The 22,355-nt window shown below is 41.5% G+C and overlaps 1 long non-coding RNA gene across 2 annotated transcripts in view; it reads right to left on the bottom strand.

Annotated features, from left to right (window-relative positions):
- The window catches only part of LOC125915551 (uncharacterized), a 97,044-nt gene that overhangs the window by 46,222 nt on the left and 28,467 nt on the right, over positions 1 to 22,355 (bottom strand). For both annotated transcript variants that reach the window (XR_007455712.1, XR_007455696.1), the window contains exons 4-5: positions 10,665 to 10,791; positions 8,486 to 8,656 (exon numbers count right to left, since the gene is read on the bottom strand). This is a non-coding gene — a long non-coding RNA (uncharacterized LOC125915551). The remainder of the gene's footprint in view (positions 1 to 8,485; positions 8,657 to 10,664; positions 10,792 to 22,355) is intronic.

The following is a 22,355-nucleotide window of genomic DNA, read 5'->3' as shown; positions in this document are numbered from 1 at the left end:
CCCTGATGGGCTCCACTAGAACTCATCTGTAAACTGCTGCTCGTGAAAGATTCCACAATCCAAATAGGGCCACCCCTCACCACAGTGTATTCAGAACAGAAGTAGCCAGGTCACAAGCTTGCATCAACCAGTGATACCTAAGAATCCTTACCTAAGAGGAAACAGATGCCAGCTCAGTCACAGTGAACACAAAAATATCAAAGGACTCTTGTTACAATGTTCCAGTGGTCGGTACATACTTTTCAAGTTCTGTTCTAAAATATCTTGGCAGCCATTTTACTCCAGGGATCCAGACAGGGGAAAGTCTGTTCTTGCATCATTACCAACAGCTTGGGGAAAGCCCAGCCCCTTCACACACAAACAGGGCTGGCTGCATTCGGCTGCACAAAGCCAGCCAAACTGGGACTCCTTAATATCTCATACCTTCTGTGATTATTCACTCAACACTACCTCTGAGATTTAGTGAAGAGCACAAAATACTACCACACTTTCAGACTGTAAGTGTGAAGTGCACCTAGTTTTTTTTTTTTCCTACCTCCTGTCAGCCCTGCTTTGGTGAACAGGCAGATTCAGTCAAATTCATTTCTGTAAAACAGTGCTGCTCCATATGACTGTACTGAAACCACATTAAAGGTCTCAACTGAGGGCTATCTGGATTACTAGAAAGACACTTCAAGAAACATAAAATCTCAAAACAGTGTGACGAGTGCAATATGAAGCCAGATGAACCCAAGAAGATGAAGAAGGAAAAAGCTGTAATGGTAGAGGAGGGACAGGGACATCTAAGGGGAATATAGATCAATGGATGATAAAGAAGTCAAGAGAAGAGAAAAAATAACAAACCTGGAACAAATTTCTATTCTCAAAAAAAAAAAAGAAGCACCTCAATTAAAAAAAAAATGTTTTTAAATATTTATTTATTATTGAGAGACAGAGAGAGACAGAGCAGGAGCAGGGGAGGGGCAGAGAGAGGAGGAGACACAGAATCCGAAGCAGGCTCCAGGCTCTGAGCTGTCAGCACAGAGCCCCACGCGGGGCTCAAACCCACCAATCGCCAGATCACGACCCGAGCTGAAGTCGGACGCTTAACCGACTGAGCCACCCAGGCGCCCCAGAAGCTCCTCAATTTTACCTCACTTTGGGTCTGCATCTGGGAGTGTAAGTGGCACTGAGGGGCCCCAAACCTTCCAACAGGACTAAATTCACTTCTCCACAAATCGTTTCCTCACCCTCTCTCAGCCTTCCTCTCTCTTCCACCTTCCAGTGAAATTAAATGATCTCGCACATTTTACGTTTCGCACTGACTTCTTTTTAATTTTGACAAAATGAATCAGAACTGAGGAAAATAAAGTTAAAATACGAAACAAGACCAATCAGAAAAATATTTTCCAGAGATTGACAACTGCCTTGATGGACACCGCCTTCCCTAAGGTTTCCCTAGCTCTTGTTGGGAGCCAAACAAACTCAATAAAAATGGACACCGTGATCAACAGTCTTCATCCTATCAAACTATGAGGAAACCCAAAAGAAGGGTATTCACGGCTCCTCTTCCCTTAAGGAAATGAGAATCTCAAAATTCTACATACATAAGCCCCAGCTAAGATTTTAAAGGCTCTCAGAGAGCTGTTTTACAGTGAGAAAATGTATATTCTTGTGATAATGAAGAAAATGTGGAAGGAGGATCGGTGGTTTAAAAAAAAAAAAAAAAAAAAAACCTTCAGATACCCTAAGAATTTTTTACTCAAAATGTAGTCCATGGGAGCTTGCTCATGTAAAATCTTGGACATTACCCCAGATCTACTGAATCAGAATTTGCAATTTAATAAGAGCTACAGCGTAGACATGTGTTCATTAAAGTTTGAGAGGTACTTACCTAAAACCCTTCACCCCCTGACACCCTCTGTTCAAACTGAATACAATATGGTTTAAAATGTTGCATGGGGTAAAAAGAAATCTAACTGCCTCAAATGGTATAGAGGCAAGATCAGCTTTCTTTTTGTATCAAAAAAAAAAAAAAAGGTGAAGCATTTCAAAAAGTAAAACAAAATTAAACAAGTACAGGAAGAAGGAAAATGGGGGTTTCAGTTACTGATAAGCTTGATGTGAAGCAAGAGACTGTGGTTTCAAAAAAATTGAAAAGCAAGCAAATAACAAAAGCAAGAGGCTGCATTAATAGAAGCGTGGTATCTAGATCAGGAAGATGACCGCCCTACTGTGCCTCACACTTATCAAATCTTATCTTAAGTACATTCATCTCAAGCCATCATAATGAAGGATAATACAAACAAGAACATGTTCAGGAGAGAGGGTCCAGAGTAATGAAATTGAAGTCATGACACGGGATGGTGGTGGGATTTTTTCGGAGGAACTGGAGTTGTTAAACCCAGTTACAAAAAGGTTTGGTAAGGGGCGCCTGGGTGGCTCAGTCAGTTGGGCGTCCCACTTTGGCTCAGGGCATGATCTCACAGCTTGTGAGTTCAAACCCTGCGTCGGGCTCTGTGCTGACAGCTCAGAGCATGGAATACATAAAACATTTAAAACATTAAAAAAAAAAAAAGATTTGGGGAAAAGGGTTATAAGAGAATGCCATGAGGAAAGCACATGCTTGGTCTGTGGACAAGCAATCAAGAACCATTGGTTAAGATATTTGAGGACCATTCAAACCCCATGAATCCATTATTTATGGCCCTCAATGAAACTTTCAAAGTATCTTCTGCAAAAACCAACAAGGTAGAGGAACAGGTGCCATTCTCCTTGAATTACAGGAGAGGAAAACCTGATTAACGACGGATCTTGATCTAGAATGAGGTTTTCTGAGCTTTGTCCAATATGTTTTCATACATATGGTTTCTTATGAAATTCCTACCTTGGTCATCATTACAGAAGAAAAGGGGCTAAAAGTGACCCCAAAAAATCATTTTTATTTTTTTCTCCTATCCTATGGTCCAATCAGGTCGTCACTCAGCCTCATGGAGTACTGACTGCCTGAAACATAGTTAAGTGGAACTGCAGAAATAAAATTTTATTTTCATTTAACTTAAGTTAATTGAAATAATAAATATAATGATTTATATTAAACTAAGATTCAATTCAGTTATTGGAAAACTTTAAGTATATTTGAAACATTTTAGATATATGTCTACTTTTTCAACCGCATATGTTATAAAATTTAAACATTATTTCCAGTGACAATTTAACATCTTAATTAACATATGCTCTAAGTGGAAAATACGCTGCCAATATCAAATTATTTCATGAAAAAAATGAAAACTATTTCAGCATTTTGTATATTAATTACACATTAAAATATTTTAGATATATTGAGTTAAATAATATATATTATTAATTTCCTATTTCTTTTTATTTTTGTAATATGTTTATTAAAAATGACAAATGTAGGGGCGCCTGGGTGGCTCAATCGGTTAAGTGTCCAACTTTGGCTCAGGTCATGATCTCACAGTTCGTGGGTTCAAGCCCCACATCGGGCTCTGGGCTGACAACTCAGAGCCTAGAGCCTGCTAAGGATTCTGTGTGTCTCTCTCTCTCTCTGCCCCTCCCCCATTCATGCTCTGTCTCTCTCTGTCTCAAAAAAATAAACGTTTAAAATAGTTTTTTTAAAGGATAAATGTGGCTCAGTTTATATTTCTATTAGACATCCCTGTTCTACATTACTCTGAAAGAGCATATTATTTGTATTTCTTTGTTCATGTTCAAAAAAGAACTCAAACCCCTCCAAGCTGAGGTTGCCAGTAGTTGACTTTTCTATCAAGCATACCTTAAGAAGGAAATATAGGGGCACCCGGGCGGCTCAGTCAGTTAAGTGTCTGACTTTGGCTCAGGTCATGATCTCACGGCCCATGGGTTCTAGCCCCACATCTGGCTCTGTGCTGACAGCTCAGAGCCTCGAGCCTGTTTTGGATTCTGTGTCTTCCTCTCTCTCTGCCCCTCCCCTGCTCACACTTGCCTCTCTCTCTCAAAAATAAATAAGCATTAAACAAAAATAATTTTTAAAAAAGGAGGAAAGATAAAGAAGGAAATATAGGGGCACCTGGGTGGCTCAGTCGGTTAAGTGTCTGACTCTTAATCTTGGCTCAGGTCATAATCTTGAGGTCCACACGCATCCGGCTCTGCACTGATGGTGTGGAGTTTGTTTGGTCTTCTCTCTCTCCCTCTTGCTCGGCCCTTACCCCACTCATGCTCGCTCTCTCTCTCTCTCTCTCTCAAAATAAATACATAGATTTTTTAAAAAGAAGAAAAGATAAAAACTGCCAAGAAGAGCAAGATCCCCGGCACTGCTCTCTCCTCGTGTCCCCTCCAGATTTAAGCAGAGCCTCATTCTTAGAAACAGTTTCCCTGCTGGAAGACACTCCCAAACAAGGAAATGGGACATTTCTGGAACATGTTAAATACAGGAAGAAATTTCTTCTCTTTTCTGCTTTTGTTTCAGACGAGTGGCCATCCGTCAGGTGGTTGCCCTATTTTGCTATTGCCCTAGTTGCCTGTGGTGGGACTGGTCACAGGGAAGACCGTTACCCTGTTCCTTCCGTCCTTCACAGGAAAAGAGGTACATACCAAACTGCATACACTCGAAAGCCTGTGTCAGAAATGAAATTACAGATAGCCTGGCCCTTCCCATCTCTCTCAAATTAACGAAGAGCTCAAAATTTGCATTCATGGTTTAAGAAATGAGAGTAGAATACATCATTTCTTCCCTCTTCTTCTTCGCCTGGCTAGCTCCTGCTAGTCAATTGAGGCTTCTCTCTTTCAGGAAACCTTCACAAATCCAACTGTTAAGTCAAAATGTCCTTTTCTCTATTTCAGTCATTTCCTGTGCCTCCTCCTTTCATATTCTTCACCACTCTCTAGGTTAAAGGTCCCCTAGAACCTGCTGAGGTGTGTTTCCCCATCATTGCCTGATATTCTCAAGGTAAAGGCCAACCTGCAAAGGGCATCTTGACTCTGGAGTCTAATAGTTTGCGGGCCTGGAAAGAAGCAAGGAGCTAGCCTAGGGTCTACTACAGTGCTTAGCTAACCTCACCCATTCACATGCCACCTTCATGTCTTCTGCCACACCTGAGATCCTCCAGAACTCTTTTAATGTTTGTCTTTAAATCAACACACACTTGTAATGTGAATAAATGCGTTTAAAGAAGAATTAGGAGTGCCTGGGTGGCTCAGTCCATGAAGCATCCAACTCTTGATTTTGGCTCAGGTCATGATCCCAGGGTCATGGGATTGAACCCCACATCAGGCTCCATGCTAATTGTGGAGCCTGCTTGGGGTTCTCTCTCTCTCTTTCTCTCTTTCTCTCTCTCTCTCTCTGCCCCTCTCCTCTGCTTGTGCTCTCTCTCTCTCTCTAAAATAAAAACTAAAAATTTTAAAATGAAGAATTAAAGACATTACAGAAACTTAATATCGTTGCATCAATGGAAATGAATGTTCTTCCTATGCATTAAAAATACGTAACAATCAAGGGGCACCTGAGTGGCTCAGTCAGTTCACCTTCTGGCTTCGGCTCAGATCATGGTCTCGTGTTCGTGGGTTCAAGCCCCACATCGGGCTCTGTGCTGCCAGCTTGGAGCCCGGAGCCTCCTTTGAATTCTGTGTCTCCCTCTCTCTCTGCCCCTCCCCTGCTCACGCTCTGTCTCTGTCTCTAATAAAATAAAACGTTAAAAAAATATTTTTAAATATATAACAATCAAAATAAAAGATTTACCCATGTAGCATCTAAAATCCTCTCTTTTACCACCAACAGTGTGCCCATGAAATGGAGGAACAATGGTCTAGAATGTCAGTGGCAGACCAGATGAAAGTCTAATGTGCGGACTGGAGCCTATGAAAGTTCATGGCGAACTGATCCATATGGTTTAGGAGACCAGATAACGCTTTCTCTGAGCCACGGCCCACAGAGAGTGCAGATCCTCTCTCTGAACTCAGAGCTGAGGATGGTGGGGGAGGTGGGGGGTGGGAAATAGGGAAGCACAGATATGCAGTAAAGCCCAAGAAAAGCAAAAACGATCCCCCAAACTCATTCCCCACCCCACTCCACTGCCAGCTTCCAGCTTCCGGCTTCCAGCAGTGGTATCTGCCTGAGCAACATATTAAGAGTCTTGGGATGGATGAAGACTTTACTGGGGAGGCAAAAGGAAACAAGTATATCAAGTCTGAGGTTTAGACTTCGAGTGTGCTGTGTATCCCAAAGTGACCAGGTAGGTTTCTCAAGTGCTTTACACAAACCTCCCTCCCCAACCTCTTTCATCAAAGATCACATCTGGTGATAATTTCAAAATCCCCTTTAAACCAGGTTCTGCAGACAAAATCAATTCGGCTTGACTTTTTCTTCTAAGTCTTCTTTCTTCTTTGGGACTACTGTTTTTATCAGTATCATATAGTTGCTCTTTGGCCAAGCATATGAGATGAAACAAAACTCCTCCTTTTGGAAATAGGATCTTAAAATTCCAAAACCTCAAATTTTATTAAAATCCCCTAGTTGTGTGTAATGACTTTAGATCTAGACCACAGTTTAGTTTTACATACATTGTCTTATTTCAGTCAACTCTCAAGTTGAAACAGAAAGAATGTGTTTTTTAAAAAGCTAAATTAAATTAAAAAATTTAAAAAAAATTTTTAATGCTTATTTATTTTTGAGGGGCAGGGGGCAAAGAGAGAGAGGGAGACAAAGAATCCAAAGCAGGCTCCAGGCTCTGAGCTATCAACACAGATCTCACGATCTGTGAGATCATGACCAGAGCTGAAGGTGGACAGTTTAACTGACTGAGCCACCCAGGTGCCCCAAACATAAATTTTATATAATATATCTATAGGCAGTTAAGATGGTAAAGAGAGCTTCTGGTAGCTGAATGGGTAAGCGACAGTTTCCTTTATACCAAACAAAACTAAGGGGCTGCAAACAGGTTATTTTAGAGGCAGATTTCCAAGAAATGCCAATCACTCTCAGTTAACAGAAAGTTACACCCATATATTCTTAGAAATCTCTCGGTTCTCTCCTCACTACAGAGTGCTATGGTTATTTTACTCTTTGAGGTGGTGTATATTAAATACACGTGGCTTGATCTGAAAATGTTAGGGGATTTTTGCAGTTTCCCAGCTTAGATGCACAGATACTATTAGAAATATTAAAAAAAAATAATAAGAAATATTTAGCAGAAAAAAGTAAAGGCTTGACACATGTCCCAGATAATCTTTTGAATAGTTAAAATATTGTCCTAAAAATTAATAGTTCCTTAGAAGGAAACAATTATTTTCTTGGTAGAAAAAAATAAGTTGACAATAGTTATCTATTTTCAACGGTATAGTGGTTCTAACTCTTTTGCTGGAAACATTTGACAAATACTGCTTTTCTGGAACCCTTTTATAAAGTACAAAGGCAGTGTTAGCCTCACAGAAATTAATAAACAGAGAAAAGATGGGGCGCCTGGGTGGCTCAGTTGGTTAAGCGTCCGACTTCAGCTCAGGTCATGATCTCACGGTTTGTGAGTTCCAGCCCCACGTCGGGCTCTGTGCTGACAGCTCAGAGCCTGGAGCCTGCTTCGGATTCTGTGTCTCCCTCTCTCTCTGCCCCTCCCCCACTTGTGCCCTGTCTGTCTCTGTCTCTCAAATATGAATAAATGTAAAAAATTGTTTTTTAAATAATAAATAAAATAAAATAAACAGAGAAAAGAATTATTTTAATAAGTGGCAGAGGCCAATGGATATAAAATAATGTGTATTGTGTAAAAAAAAAAAAAAAAGGAAAGGGGGGGCGCCTGGGTGGCTCAGTCGGTTAAGCGGCTGACTTCGGCTCAGGTCATGATCTCGTGGTCCGTGAGTTCGAGCCCCGCGTCGGGCTCTGTGTTGACAGCTCAGAGCCTGGATCCTGTTTCGGATTCTGTGACTCCCTCTCTCTGACCCTCCCCCATTCATGCTCTGTCTCTCTCTGTCTCAAAAATAAATAAACGTTAAAAAAAATTTAAAAAAAAAAAAAGGAAAGGTATATAACCATATTAATTTTTAAGGTTAATTGTACCATATTAACATGAACTTTCACATTCATGTTTTCTATCACAAAGATTTTAATATTCACTATCTCCTTTTAGTTTCTATAAAATAGGATTGCAATATTATGTTCAATTTAGCTATGAAAATATAGAAATCTAGAGAGGTTAAATAACATTCGTAGAGTTACAAAGCACAGTAGTAAGTTAAGCTGGGACAACCTGGGACTTTTATCCTCTGGCCAAGTGAAATTATCAAACTGTGGTTTGTCTTCATTCTGTATATTGACCTTACAAGTTAGGCTGTCTTGTGCGCCTGTCATTTTCCTTCTTTGGAACCTAATAATTCACTTGACCACAGTTCAAACGAAACCCCACTCATACACTATTATCTAATAACATTTATTTAGGCTCTGTGCTGGGCAATCCCTTGAGAGAGATACCATTATTCCCATTTTACTGATGACAAAACTAAGTCTTAAAGAACTTACATCACGTGTGCAGGGTCACACAGGCCAACGTGGTTAGAGAGGAGACAGCACCTGGCTCCAGCAAGCTGCCCAGCCGGTGTCTTTGCCCCTTCCCCAGACTCAGGTGGGGCTGCAGAACTCCGGGTCACTGTGCAGCTGACAGAACTGTTTGTGGACAGGCTAAGAAACGGACTACAAGCTAAAAAATTACTTGGGTGGATCACATTAATTGCTATATGACAAAAAAAAATTATCCAAAAGAGTTCATCAGCCAATTAAGTGCTTATAATATCATACAAAGAAAATTGTTAGTAAATTGTTCCCAAACTTGGAGACAACCACTCTTAAAGGACCCAGAGGTGGGTTTCCTGGGTGGCTCAGTCGCTTAAGCGTCTGACTTCGGCTCAGGTCATGATCTCACGGTTTGTGAGTTTGAGCCCCACGTCCGGCTTTGGGCTGACAGCTCAGAGCCTGGAGCCTGCTTTGGATTCTGTGTCTCCCTCTCTTTCTGCCCCTCCCCTGCTCATGCTCTGTCTGTCTCTCTCTCTCTCAATAACAAATAAACGTTAAAAAAAATTTTTTTAGAGGACCCAAAGGTATCCACAGTGATAGTATGGTGCTGATCTTCTAAAGACTTATGATTCAACCCCAATTCTGTTTCAGACGGAAATGTATTTCCAACCTGCCTGTGTTCCTCAGGACTCTGCTCTATGCCTCCCTCTGAGTGCCGACAACAGCCTCACTTCTCCTACTGATGCACAGAGTCAAGCCAAGCCCTCTCTCTAACCCTGCTCTTGTTTGGGATCACACGTTCCCTGGACTGTTTGGGGCTACAAACAATATCAAATTGCATCTGAGAATACAAAAGTATGTAAGTAATACTGACTAGAAATAACTACTCTCTTTTGCAACCCCTAGCCCATGATCAGTGTTCAGTAAATATTTGTGGCATTGAACCCAATAATATCAAAAATAATCCAGAAGGAAGATTAGCCCAGAGTATGTAGGAATATGTAAGATTCACCATGGGTAATTGAACATTGAGTGTACTTCTTCTTCAAATCATAGAAATGGAAGAGGAATTAAAGATAATTACATCCCATGAGCAACACAGGCCCAGAGATACACCGAAGGTCACAATGATGATTAGTGGCAAGTAGACCATGAAGCGATGCACTTTCTGCAACGTTGTCACTTGGAAATGTCATTTTAAAACTAAACTCAGTCACACTCTCAAATATGTGGTTCTCTCAAAACAGATCTCTAGATACATGTTTATTTAGGCCTTCACAAGCATATGCTTTTTAAATGCTGGATATTCCTAAATCTGGCCTCTGAGTCAAGAGACCTGAGTTTTAGTCTCAGTTTTTGACTAACCACTTGATAGTGAGTCACTTTAGCATACTGAAAATTAGTCTCCTGAACTGTAAATTAAGAGGCCAAATATATCTATTAGGTTGCAAATGACCAAAAATATATACATGCATATAATTTATATGTACATATATATGTACATTTATACATATATATTATATATATATGTATCAAACTGACTTCAGCAAAAAATGCAAACTGACTTATCTCTTGTAACTGAAGAATTTAGAAATGCACCTGTTTCAGGTGTGGCTTAATCCAGCGGCTTGAATAATGTCACCAGGATCTAATTTTCTCCCATCTCTCTCTTATGTTCCTATAAACTGGCTCTGCTTTCAGGCCCCGTGTGTCACAAGATGGCTGTCAGCTACTCTAGGCCTATGTGCTCCCAACTCAAGTCCTTTGGGTCAGGCAAAGTCAACAACTACACTGGACAAAATACCTTTTAGGTCACTTACACGTGCATTGATTTCTGGTTCTGTGAGCTTCTGTTAATGTCTATCTTAGGGTATAAGAATAAGTTAACTGTTTGGAGGAAACTCAGGCTCCTACTGCCATTTGCCATGACAAATAACAGGCACTTTATCATGTGCCCCACGCTTTAGTTCTGCCCGACTGTAGCTTCTTCCCTGTACTCTATCGTCACAGGTCCCTCTGCCCTCGTACACAGTCTTCCCTCTGTCTTAGATGCCTTGATTCTTCCTTATCTCTCTGAAAAATGTTTATACCCACTGCACCAAACTTTTCCCTGGGAAATCTTCCCTGATTACAGCCCTCCCCTCAAGTGAAACTGACCACTCGATTGTACTTAAACCTTCTCACTTACCTTGAAGGGCATGCATATCATATTGTATAGTGTTCACATGTTTGCATATCTTCTCCAAGGATTATTGGCATTTGAAAGGCAGGAACATCCTTATTCAACTTTACATCCTCAGGGCCACATGCAATGCCTGAAACATAGCAATCATTTGATAAACATTAATGATTCAATCAATGAATCAATGAACTTTAGTTCCTCCAAACTAGAACATTACTGACTCCCATTTTGTACCTAAAACATACAATTATGCTCTAAAACTCCACCTTTCAGATTCTTTGAATGAACCATACTTTCTCAAATCCAAGTTTGTGCATACTGTCGTATCTGCCTAGAATATCCTTCTCCCACTCCCTGCCTGATTCCCCAGTGTCACCTAATCAAATTTTCTTTTCCTTCAGCTCACAGTTCCTCAGGAATACCTCCCATGATCTCTTGAATTCAATTACGCCCCCGTGCATCCTGAACTTTTCCTTCCCTGACCCTTTTCACACCTACAGTTATTTCTTCAATGTTTGCCTTCCTTGAATGACTATAAGGTCCATGAGGGCCGGGACACTACTGTCTTCACAGCTGTGAACAGGAAAACAGGACTGTGGAGTAGTCTGATTCAGTTTGGGAAGAATGAAGAAAAGGAGAATAGAAACAGATTCTGGACACTTGCCCATCTCCACTGACTCCTTTTACCTTCTTCATCTGGACCCCAACATACAGCCGGCTTTTGGACTTGTGTTTTATAGCTGAATATGGAACATTAAAGCCTGTTTCTTCTTATTTAAGATTTATAAGACATTTTAGGCTCCTTTCTCGGTAGATCATTGTAGTCTTTCAAAAAACAATCCCATCAATAAGTATTATGGAACTCCTGTGGCCAGCACGGAGAACTCTGTGGCCAGAGATGCTTTAGCCTGCCTTCGTATCTCACGTCTCTACATCCTTCCTAGACACATGGCTGCTTGTGTGTGTGTTCATCCTTTTCAGTTTCTTTTTATTTTTGTTTTAAAATTTTTTAACTTTATTTTTGAGAGAGAGAGAGAGACAGAGAGAGTGAGTGGGGAAGGGGCAGAGAGCGCGGGAGAGAGAGAATCTCAAGCAGGTTCCACACTGTCAGCACAGAGCCCGGTGTGGGCCCAAACTCACAAACGGTGAGATTGTGACCTGGAGCCGAAACCAAGCATCAGACACATAACCAACTGAGCTACCCAGGCGCCCCTTTTTCAGTTTCTTTTTAAATCGGCACTCTGTGGTCGCAGGAACACACTTCGGTGCTGTGTTAGGTGAGAAAGTTGAGATACTTGCTTACATGACTCAACGCAGCTCATGTTTTCTCTGAAGCTTCACTTATTCCCTCCCTCATTCTGACCACACCATTTTGGCAACACCACTAAGTACTGAAGATGGCAATGATTAAGTCCAGTCTCCTAAATAAAAGATGCACTATACATCTGTCTGTTTATAGTAAGAAAAATCCATGCTACGATCTGTCTGAACATAACAGCCTGTACCATTCCACAAGGAACACTCATGCTAAATTTTCCCTGACTTACAGAAAAAATGAGGATTCAAAAATTCTGTGCATCCTTGGAAACTGGGGTTTTTCTTCCAAAGCTGATTCTAGAGAAGGAGACTCTAACAAAAATCCTCACCTCCCAAATCCCTATGCTTTGAGGGGAATGCCCCACGCAGTTTGGAGTGACGTGATAAAGGATAAGCATAGAGTTTGGCAAATTCTCAAGAAGCCAGAAGAGCAGCATTACCAAGGCAGAAAATGTAAGTTGAACGAGAATTTTAAACACATTAATGTTTACCTAGTAAATGTCAACTCTTTGTCACCCAGATGGTGCTGTAAAGGAAGTCAGGGGAGATTCAAATGGATAAAATCAGAATTGCTGGAGAGAAGTCAACATGAGCAATCTGAGAAAGAAGGCACTGGGAGGTCACCAGCCTTCCAGGGGAGGATTCAAAGCCTCAGACAAAATCAGTGACAGTTCAAAGAACTTCTGTCTCTAGGCGATTCTTCAAGGCAGTTTCTACCTGAAGGCCAAAAATGGCCCTTATTCCGGAATGAAGAGGCAGGGGTATGAGCCCACCCAGCATAGAATACATACATCACATAATGTTGTAAGCTAAGAGAGAAAAGGGAACATATAACCGAGTTTTCTTCTCTCGAGACGAAATCACATTTTACTAAAAATAATCTGGGCACTTCTTCCTCGTTTACCAAGCGTGTCGTATCGCGCTGCACGATAGAGATAGGTGCACCCCATTACTCTAAGGCATGTGGTTTCTGCAGAAGAACAGTCTCCATGTCCCAGGCCGTGAAAGGAAAACAAAATCACCATCTGTAGGAAAGTGATGATAGAACAAAGCTAATGAACCTGCTTGGAAATTACCCTTTAAAAAGTCTATTCCACCACAGAAGCTGCCTTTCCCCTTCCAAGAATGTCCAACATCTAAAAACTCGAGTACAGTCTCAGTTCAATTTCAAAGGGAGGTAGGAAATACTCAGAAAGGAATGCCTTTCTCTTGGTTAGAATCAAAGCTGCCTGTCTCCGTGAAAGATTTTAGACAGTTTCAAACTGCAATTCTCAGAGTCTAGCACCACTTTCCTGTGGATGTCTTCTGTCAACTCATCCAGGGGAACCTGGCAATCTTGGCTTAAGGCATGCCAGTCAGCTCAGCTCTGCAAATGAGCCAGGAGCTGGAGGCGTTCTTAAGCCTGGAGCAAGGAACTTGGTGGGTGGTCTAGAAGGGAATCCAGGCTTTGTAACAGAAAGATACAGAGATGGAGCTTCTGGCCATGAGAAGTTGCTGAGGGAGACCAACTCCAGGGAAAGATGCCAGTCCACATCAAGACTACATAATCACCGAAGAGAATCAGCCCAGGTGCCAGCCCAACGCTATAAATAAAGAATCTTGGCTTTATCAACGGGAAGCTCTTATTATCCTAGGGAATATGTTACACATACACAGATGAGCACACAGAGAAATACATCAAAGGTGTGGGTAACAATAAAACTTAACACACATCTAGCAATTACAGTTTTTAAAGTGCTTTTCCACAAATGACTTCACTGAATCTTCTCAGCTCCAGGGATGGAAGAAAGGCAGATATTTTATTATCCTGATCGCTGTGGCCGCCTTTCGGCTTTATCATGAGGCTAGAGATGAGATGTTAAGTGAAACTATCTTGCATGTGGCCACTCATCACATCATGAGACCACCCCAGGGATAAGAGGCCTGATCCCTCCACCCTGCACACAGGAGACAGACCATGCTCACATCCTTCATGACCCCAGTTCCCACACAGCGAGCCCACCCACACATGACCGGGCCAGATCCCACCTCAGACCTTCAGACATCTTTGTCACCAAATGACTCACTCCGTCTTTGGAATATCTGTGGTCAATTAATTTCAATCAAGGTTTCCACTCCTATAATCCTCCTATGCCAGAAGAAGGCCAGTTTACCTCCCCTGTTCTTAACCCCTTAATTTCTGTACTTCCTCTCTCTGGCTTCTCTCTTCAAACCACTATGCCTTCGGGAATCTCCTTACTTTATGTAAAAGGAAAAAAAAAAACTTAAAAGCAAAGCATCTCCCCACATTATGCTCTGTGTTTCACCTCCCATAGAACTAAGGGTAGGAGTGACAAGCTATGAGCTCTTTGATCTACTTTAGAACCACCAGAGTTCCACTCTGGTATCCATGCCATCTGATTATACTACCATGTACAATTCTACGTTTCTATCATCTGCTGACCTTCTGGTTACATTCTTTAGGGCAGGACACTCCTCTTTCCTCCTCAACCCCACTGCTGCCCACATCTAGAAAACTTCAGTATCTCTGCGGGCAATCCACCCAACACCTTCAATCAACTGTTCCTTGACCTCAAATACACAATAACACATCTCGCTTTCACTCAGCTTAGACTCCCCCACGCTGCCAGGGAAACATCCTGAACTTTGTCATCACCAAGAATGGCTCCACACCCAAAATCTTAACTGCAAACATTGCATTCTCTGACCCAGATGCCTTTCAGGATCCTCCCTTGCACACACCTAGTCCTCAAACTCACTGAGTCCTTCAGTTCCTGAGTCTTAATTTCCCCCACAGTCTCTCAGCCTTCCTCTAAAGAAACTACAAACAGTTGGGCATATGAACTACTCACCACCATTGTCCTCAAATCTATGCATGTATCTCCCTGTATTGAATTTATCAGGCCAACTCCCAACATAGGGTCAATGTCATCCTGGTACCTCAAAGCAGAACACTCCTGAAGAAAATGTTATAACTACTCAGATTATTGTCATGACAAACATATGGCATCTGATTTTAGAACTTCAGTACATCTCCTCAATCCTTTCACTTGATCAACTGTCCTTCCTACTTTCCTTGGCCATTATTTTAAACCTAAGTATCTCTATTGAGGACCCCTATCAGAGCCTGCCTCCCTACTCTAAGCAAACAACATAATCGTTTTCTTCACTGATAGAAAAAGGATGTACAGAAATGTAAGAGGAAAATTGTGGTATCGTAAGAGCAAACTAGCTTTGAAGAATCTTCTACCTTATGAGGCTATTAAAGAGAAAATTTCTCAACCCTCACCCTAGGCTCTCTTGTCTCCTCATTTTCAGAAGTATATATCATCTACTACTATAGCTCCAATTATCTCTTTTATGCAAAGGACTCTGAAGTCTCTATTAATCAGTCCAGACCTCTGTCCTAGATATCATTAAAACTTCATGGGGCGCCTGGGTGGTTCAGTCGGTTAAGCGTCTGACTTCGGCTCAGGTCACGATCCCGCGGTTCATGGGTTTGAGCCCCACATTGGGCTCTGTGCTGGCAGCTCAGAGCCTGGAGCCTGCTTCGGATTCTGTGTCTCCCTCTCTCTCTGCCCCTCCCCCACTCATGGGTCTCTCTGTCTCAGAAATAAACATAAAAAAATTTAAAAATAAATAAACATTTTTTAATTTTTTTAATTAAATAATAAAATAAAACTTCAACTCAAAATTTCCACTTATATACCTATCAACAAAGCACCTCAGATCCTCATGTCCAAAATTGACATTTGACATCTTTCTCTGTATGTCCATCTCTCTGTGTGGTTCTCTCTCTCTCTCTCTCTCTCTCTCTCTCTGTCACACACACACACACACACACACATCATTTCTCTTATCTCCTCCTGAATAAAAGGCATCACCACCCAGTTGCCTGAGATAGAAACCTGGTAGTCATCCTGCCTCCTCCCTCTGCCTCACCCAATTCATCAACAATTTCTACTAATATTATCTCCTGCCTTCCCTCAAATCCAATTACTTCCCCCTGTTCAAATAATGAACGACAACCTAGTTCAAATAAGGAAACTAGAGCTGGAAGAGAGGTTAAGACATTGCACAATGTCACACAATTAGTATGACAAAGCCACCTCAGACTCCCATCTGCTTCCAAAACCCTTGCTTGAAACTAGAGAATACTGTCTCACTTGGGGGAACTCTCAGAGCCAAAGATATCTCCAAGAAATACATATTAGACTATTTCAACCACAAGATGGTCCAGATCCCAAGTGAAGAAGGCACTGGGGGGTAATCAGCTTTGCAGGGAAGCACTTAGAGCCTCAAACAAAACCAATAGTTCAGAGAACTTCTGTGTTCAGATTTTCCTTGGGGTAGTTTCTACAGAAAGACCAAAAAATGGGCCTATGACCAGAAGGAAGAGATAGGGGTACAAACTGATGCTGAATAAAAAAAGCCATTGATGTGACCATGGATGAGCATGTGTCATGAATGAGAATAATCCTTTGTTTTTTAAGTGTTACTGAGATTTTGAGGTTCTTGTTACCACAGCATAACCTGGCTTATCTTGACTGATTCAATATCTTTCTGTTTTCATTCATGCTTGTGTGGTACTCTCACTATCAAATCCAAAAAGAAACAAATATTTGAAAGGGCTGCAAAGAATAGTTCTCTCCGGGAATTTTTTTCTAATAATTCTTTTTGTTTTCCTGTTAAGTTCATGTTTCTCCCTGGTTTCTCTCTTTATATTTCTGATGTCAGTGAAGGTGACCATCAGAGAGACTGAGAAGGGGAGAAAATGAAATGAACGGCAATTTTTGGGCAGCCCTCCCAGATAAAATTACATAAGAATACACCTTGAGTCCTATGGAAGGTAGGTAAATAGGATTGATTCATTAAACTACACCACCTTTCTAGGGCTCTATTCTTTATGTCTTCTTGAGTGTGGTCAGCCAAAATATTCTATGAACTAGAAGCTGCCACGACTTTTGTTCAGTGGTGCAGTGTTCTAAATTACTTTCGGTTAAAAACATGGGCTTTGGAGTCCAGCAGAAATAAGTTCACATCTTGGTTCTCTGCCACTTCCCATCTGTGTGACCTTAAGCGGGTCAAAAATGAAGGCAATGACAGTATCCACCCCAGAGGGCCACTGTGAGGTTTAAACCAGCAGTGAATATACAGTGTTTATTACAGTGCATGGCAAGGTTGAATAGATGCTGTTGAGTCCTACTAGCAGTAGGAATACTATTATTTTTATCGTTACTGTCATTTTCACTATTATGACAGATACACGAGGACATGTATTTGTGTACCTAATCCACAGCAGCTTGGTCTGAAAGGCGAGGGAATGTGAAAACTCTTTTGGAAGATGTGAAAAACAGATTGCAACGTGCGTGCAAACTGAAGAAAACAAGGTTCTTCTGGACAACTTGGGAGTTAATTTCTGGAAAGGAATCAAGAGACGATCTCCAGAAAACCAATTTTTTAAATTTAATATTTATTTTTGTCTCAACAATTCATGTGCATTTGGAGGCAAATCTTACCACCATGAGGCTTATAACAAAAACCAACAGCCACTTGTGTGGGGTGGGGTAGAAGTGAACTCACAATATGTGTTATTAAATGGTAAGGCCATATGTCGAGTGACTCCAAGTTCAGGGGACCCTAAGCAACTAGGTGGATGGCGAGCCCATTAACTAAGATGGGAAAGACTGGTGGAAGAGGAGGATTTCCAGCAGCAAAGCAGAGGAGTTTGGGTGGAAGCTAAGAATCAAGAGTTCTAATCCGGGCCTACAAATTATCACAGTGGAGATGTCCAGCAGACAATTTGATATATAGCCTAGAGGTCAGGGCATGGGTCAAGGGAGAGTTATGGATCTAGAGGCCACTGTCATGTAGATGTTAAATATTTAGTATTTAAATGATAGCAAGTTAGGAGAAGAGAGCTAAAAATGGGATGCTGAAGCCATTCAATATGTAGAGCTCAGGCTGAGGAAGAACAGCCAGGAAAGGTGACTGAGAAGCAGTGGTAAGACTAGTGAAGAGCCAGGGGAGAGCCATGGTTCTGCAGTAAACAGTGGTTCAAGGAGGGTGGCACGCTCAACTGTGTGCATGAGACTCAGTACTCATTATATAAACCCAGCCACCCTCATTTCCCTGCCCCTACCCTGCTTGGCAATAGTCATAGTTCCCTTCAACTTTCTCACAGCTGCACTTTGGCTCTTATTATTCTCTTGCATTGGAATGCCTCCTCATCTGCCAAGATTCTATCCTCATGACCCAGCAAGAATGCCATGACCTTGGTAATGCATATCTTGACTCCACTAATAAAATAGGACTTCTTCCCCCAGTATATCCCATAGCGTGTTGTATACCATATTTTATTTTGCCTTGTGCTATATTTACATGTAGTCTCTCTTCATCCTTCCTGTACCCCAGTTGGACTATAGTGGAGGCCCCCAAACCCTCATAACATAGCAGAATGTTTGGTATGCACAAGGTGCTCAATGAAGATTTTCCTTTTTTTAAGTTTATTTATTTACTTTAAGAGAGAGATTCGGGGGGTGGGAGGGCCAGAGAAAGAGGGAGAGAGATAATCCCAAGCAGCCTCATCATGGGCCTCACAGGGCTCCATCCCATGAATTGTGAGATCATGACCTGAATCTAAACCAAGAGTTGGATGCTTAACCAACTGAGCCATCCAGGTGACTCATTGCAGTGAAGATTTGCAATGAGTCAAATCCAAAAATACCTAACTCACATCTGGAGAAGTATCTGCAAAGGACAAAATCTTTTATGACTTTAGATTTCTGTTTTCCAGCACATGCATCATTTGCACTCAAGCCCAGGAATTATTTACACATTTTCCTGTTCCTCTATAGGAAAATGGTGGGAGTGATCATTCTTGGGAAACAAACTTTTTTTTTAATATCTTTCTTTTTTTCCAGACTATGTGACTGAAAAACAGGGTAATGAAAGCAAAGCTCTTGCCACAGGCCTTGGTTATGTATCTCCTGAGCTAATGGCTATTTTAAAACCCATTTCGGTTTCTTCCAGATCTCAGGTCTGAAAATAGAATAACAAATCACAAAAGTCTCATGGATGAAGCAACCTTTGTGATCCCTGAGCCTCACACTAAAAACTAGAAAGATTATACTAATCCAAGCCTTGGGTTAAAAGTCAGGCAGAAGTTCTTGAATGTTCTTGCTTCAAACATCAACATGTACTTGTATTCTCTCACACTGGGGAGGAAGAGTGTGGTAGAAAGAAATCCTCTGGAAGGTAGCTCTGGTCAAGAGTTGAAGGAAGAAGAGAGAGAGAAAAAAAACAGGTTATCAATGGTAAACATAGAATCAAAGCTTTATGAACCAAACAGAATTTCCACAGGCCTAACTATTAATGAGAATTATCTGCTCAGCTGCTATGTACAACATGCTGTAAAAATGGCTGGGGTTTACGGCAAGAATGTTAAATATTATGATTTCCTTTATCCCCTCTTCTCTTGTGTACTAGGTTGTACCTCAACTGTCTTCCAAACTAACTGCTCTTTCGTGGTCAATGACAATTCAGAAACACAGATCCTTAAACTTTAGCTAAAAATTCCAGGTCTTTACAGATCTTTGAAGATACACAAATAGCCTAGTGATTAAGGATATACATCCTTTTTAAATTCTATTCCAGACCCACGACATATGAACTATGTGGTCATCCAAATTGGTTGTCTGTGTTAAGATTCCTACCTCCTGTGCTTTCAGACTCACGTGTTCAGAATTGGAAAAATTTCTGAGAGTACAAGGTGACACTTATTGCCAATGCCCAGTAGTAGACTGCGTAAGCATAAATAATCAAACTCAACTCCCTTTGCTTGCTAACATTTTCTCACAAGACTAAAAAGTTCAGTAACCTCCTTTTCTTAATGGTGGCGCCACTTCAACCACACTCTGGAAGGTATTGGTTTCCTTAAGTACAATGTGGAACCATCAGAATAAAAGGGCAGCATGAGGGAAAACGACAGTATGGGGCTTTGTGGCCTATCAATTTAGTTGCTCATAAGAGAATCTGGGAGGGGGAAACCCCCAAAAGATTAGTCACTTCATTTTGTGTTGCAGAGCTCAATTCAGGTTAACAAAGCATTTGCCAACAAAGGAGATGGGAGAATGGCAGTATTCACTTGCTCTGGACTGAATAAACAAATGTGGGATTTGTGGGCTGACTAATGTCCTGGGATAAACCAGGCAGTCAGCCAAATTCTAGGAGTTTTGATGAAAAGACAGCAAGCCCACACTTTTCTTCTTGGAAAGTGCTCCATGGGAGTATTGATGTCCACCAGGCAGCCTGAGCCCTCAGCTCGCCTTAAAAGTTTTGCCCATGTTCAGCCACAGGGAATTCTCAATGCCTCCGTAATCAAAGACCTAGATCAAGTGATAGAAGCTGCATTCCTTCTTCTTGGAAAGTGTTAAATATGCCCTTCATCTCCTTTTAGAAATGTGTTATCACTGTCCCTTTTAAAATACTACATTACCTGGAAATTATACAGGTAGGCCACTAAAAGGTGACTCTGGTTCTATCTGGTTCCACTCATTCATTCATTTCATTCATTGGGCACTTTCCATATGCTCTGGATGCCATCTAAGTCTCTGAGGATAAAGTAATGACTGAATCAGACCACAGTAAATGCCCTCGGGAAGCCCCCAGACAACCTTGAAATCTTTAAGAGCAATGGAAAAGTAATAAAGCCTTATAATTTTATTTTTGGTTGGAGGAAAGTGTTAAAATTTGCTATTATTTTTATTGGGAAAGGCAATAAATCCTTCAATTAAAGACATACAACATAAATTTGTAGGGATGTCAGAAATTAGAATAAGGGCTTGCCCTTTATTTCTACCATGTTATTAGGACCATATAACCATGGTCTAGACTAAAGTTGATTTTATTACAAACTGCAGCTCCTGAAATGTCAAGGATTAAGTTTCACGGGCTCTTAAAGAAAGAAAAACTTCCCGGCAGCAGCTGATACAGACTCCTTTAAATCTATAAATCTGGCTTATCTACCCAGATCAGAAACATATATGGTACCCGCATGGAATGATTCAGTGTGAGCATAATATACACTAGGGGGAGAGAGTTCACTGTGGTAACTGACAGAGAGCATCTTAAGAGTCTCCACAAAAGTCTCCAAACTTCCTCGAAATTTCAAGTCTTCAGTGGTATTTACCTGCATCAGAACTTTCATACTTCTGTTATGAAGACTAATCTTCAGACTTATTAATGCTCCAGAGTGACAGCAGGAGGCTGCCAAATGACAAATGTAGAGAATTTGTTTTAGGAGGCATTATGAGTAACTGCATTTAGGAGAAAACTAGATTAGCAAAGATTTTAGGCAGATTCTTTCACACACATACACACACACACACACACACACACACACACAACCTGGCAAGGAATCTTGACGAAGTCATCAAACCGATACCAAGTTTAACCTACTTACATTAGTCTTATAAACACAATTCGGCAAAAATGACGGTATTGCAAAATCAAGGTTTGGAAAAGGAGGGTAACTCCTTCTTACCTACTATGAAGGCAGGAGGGAGAGTTGAAAGGGCAAGCTATAGACAAACTGGGAAAGAGCTATTGCAGGCTTAAAAACTGGGAAGGAACACCGGAGACTGGGGTTGGATGATAAGCAGGCAGCAGAAACCACCCACAAAAACTCTGACCAGTGGCTCAGTGTGAGCCTTGAAGGAACAAGAGGACGCCTAACAGCCCACAAACCAGAGGAAGGCCTGCACGGGAAGTGGAGAGGGAAGGTGCAGAGCTATGGACTCCCGCACAGGATGAAGCCAGTCCATGTGAGGTTCAAGAAAACCAAGAAGGCAATACAAGCATCAGAGTGCTTCCTGATGTCATTAACTCAGGACCACATCCTGATTTCACACAACATGGGACCATAGGAAAGCCATACAAACTGGGGTCATTTTTGAAAACATGTCACAGACAATCAGCATCCTCTTGGAGTACTTTGCTGGCTGGATCCCACTGAGGTGAGCGATTTGACGGGAAGCGTCCAGTTTCCCAGAAAAATGAGACAAACAGCTTGACTTGACAAGTAGCATGAAGTAGCATAAAGAGCTTCCCCAGACAGTGCCAGAGAATTTGGTGCCAAAAGCCTGAGGTGGTTATTAGAAAATGGTTACCGCCCCTGATTGGCTGACTACAGCCTCTTCATCACCAGAAAAAAGCCACGGCAGAATCCAGCCAAAGCAATCACTGCTCCCTTGGGAAGCATTCGCTGTTCACCGTGAGCTCTTGCTAACATCCCTGCTGTTTGCAAAGTGGCGAGACAGGGCAGTGACAGCAATTCCTGTCGTCAGTTAAGGAGAGATTGCCCAGTGGGATTTTAACTTT

Source organism: Panthera uncia, chromosome D4 (genome assembly GCF_023721935.1).
Source record: "Panthera uncia isolate 11264 chromosome D4, Puncia_PCG_1.0, whole genome shotgun sequence".
In the NCBI taxonomy this organism is placed as follows: domain Eukaryota; kingdom Metazoa; phylum Chordata; class Mammalia; order Carnivora; family Felidae; genus Panthera; species Panthera uncia.
This window is presented reverse-complemented; position numbering and strand designations above follow the sequence as displayed.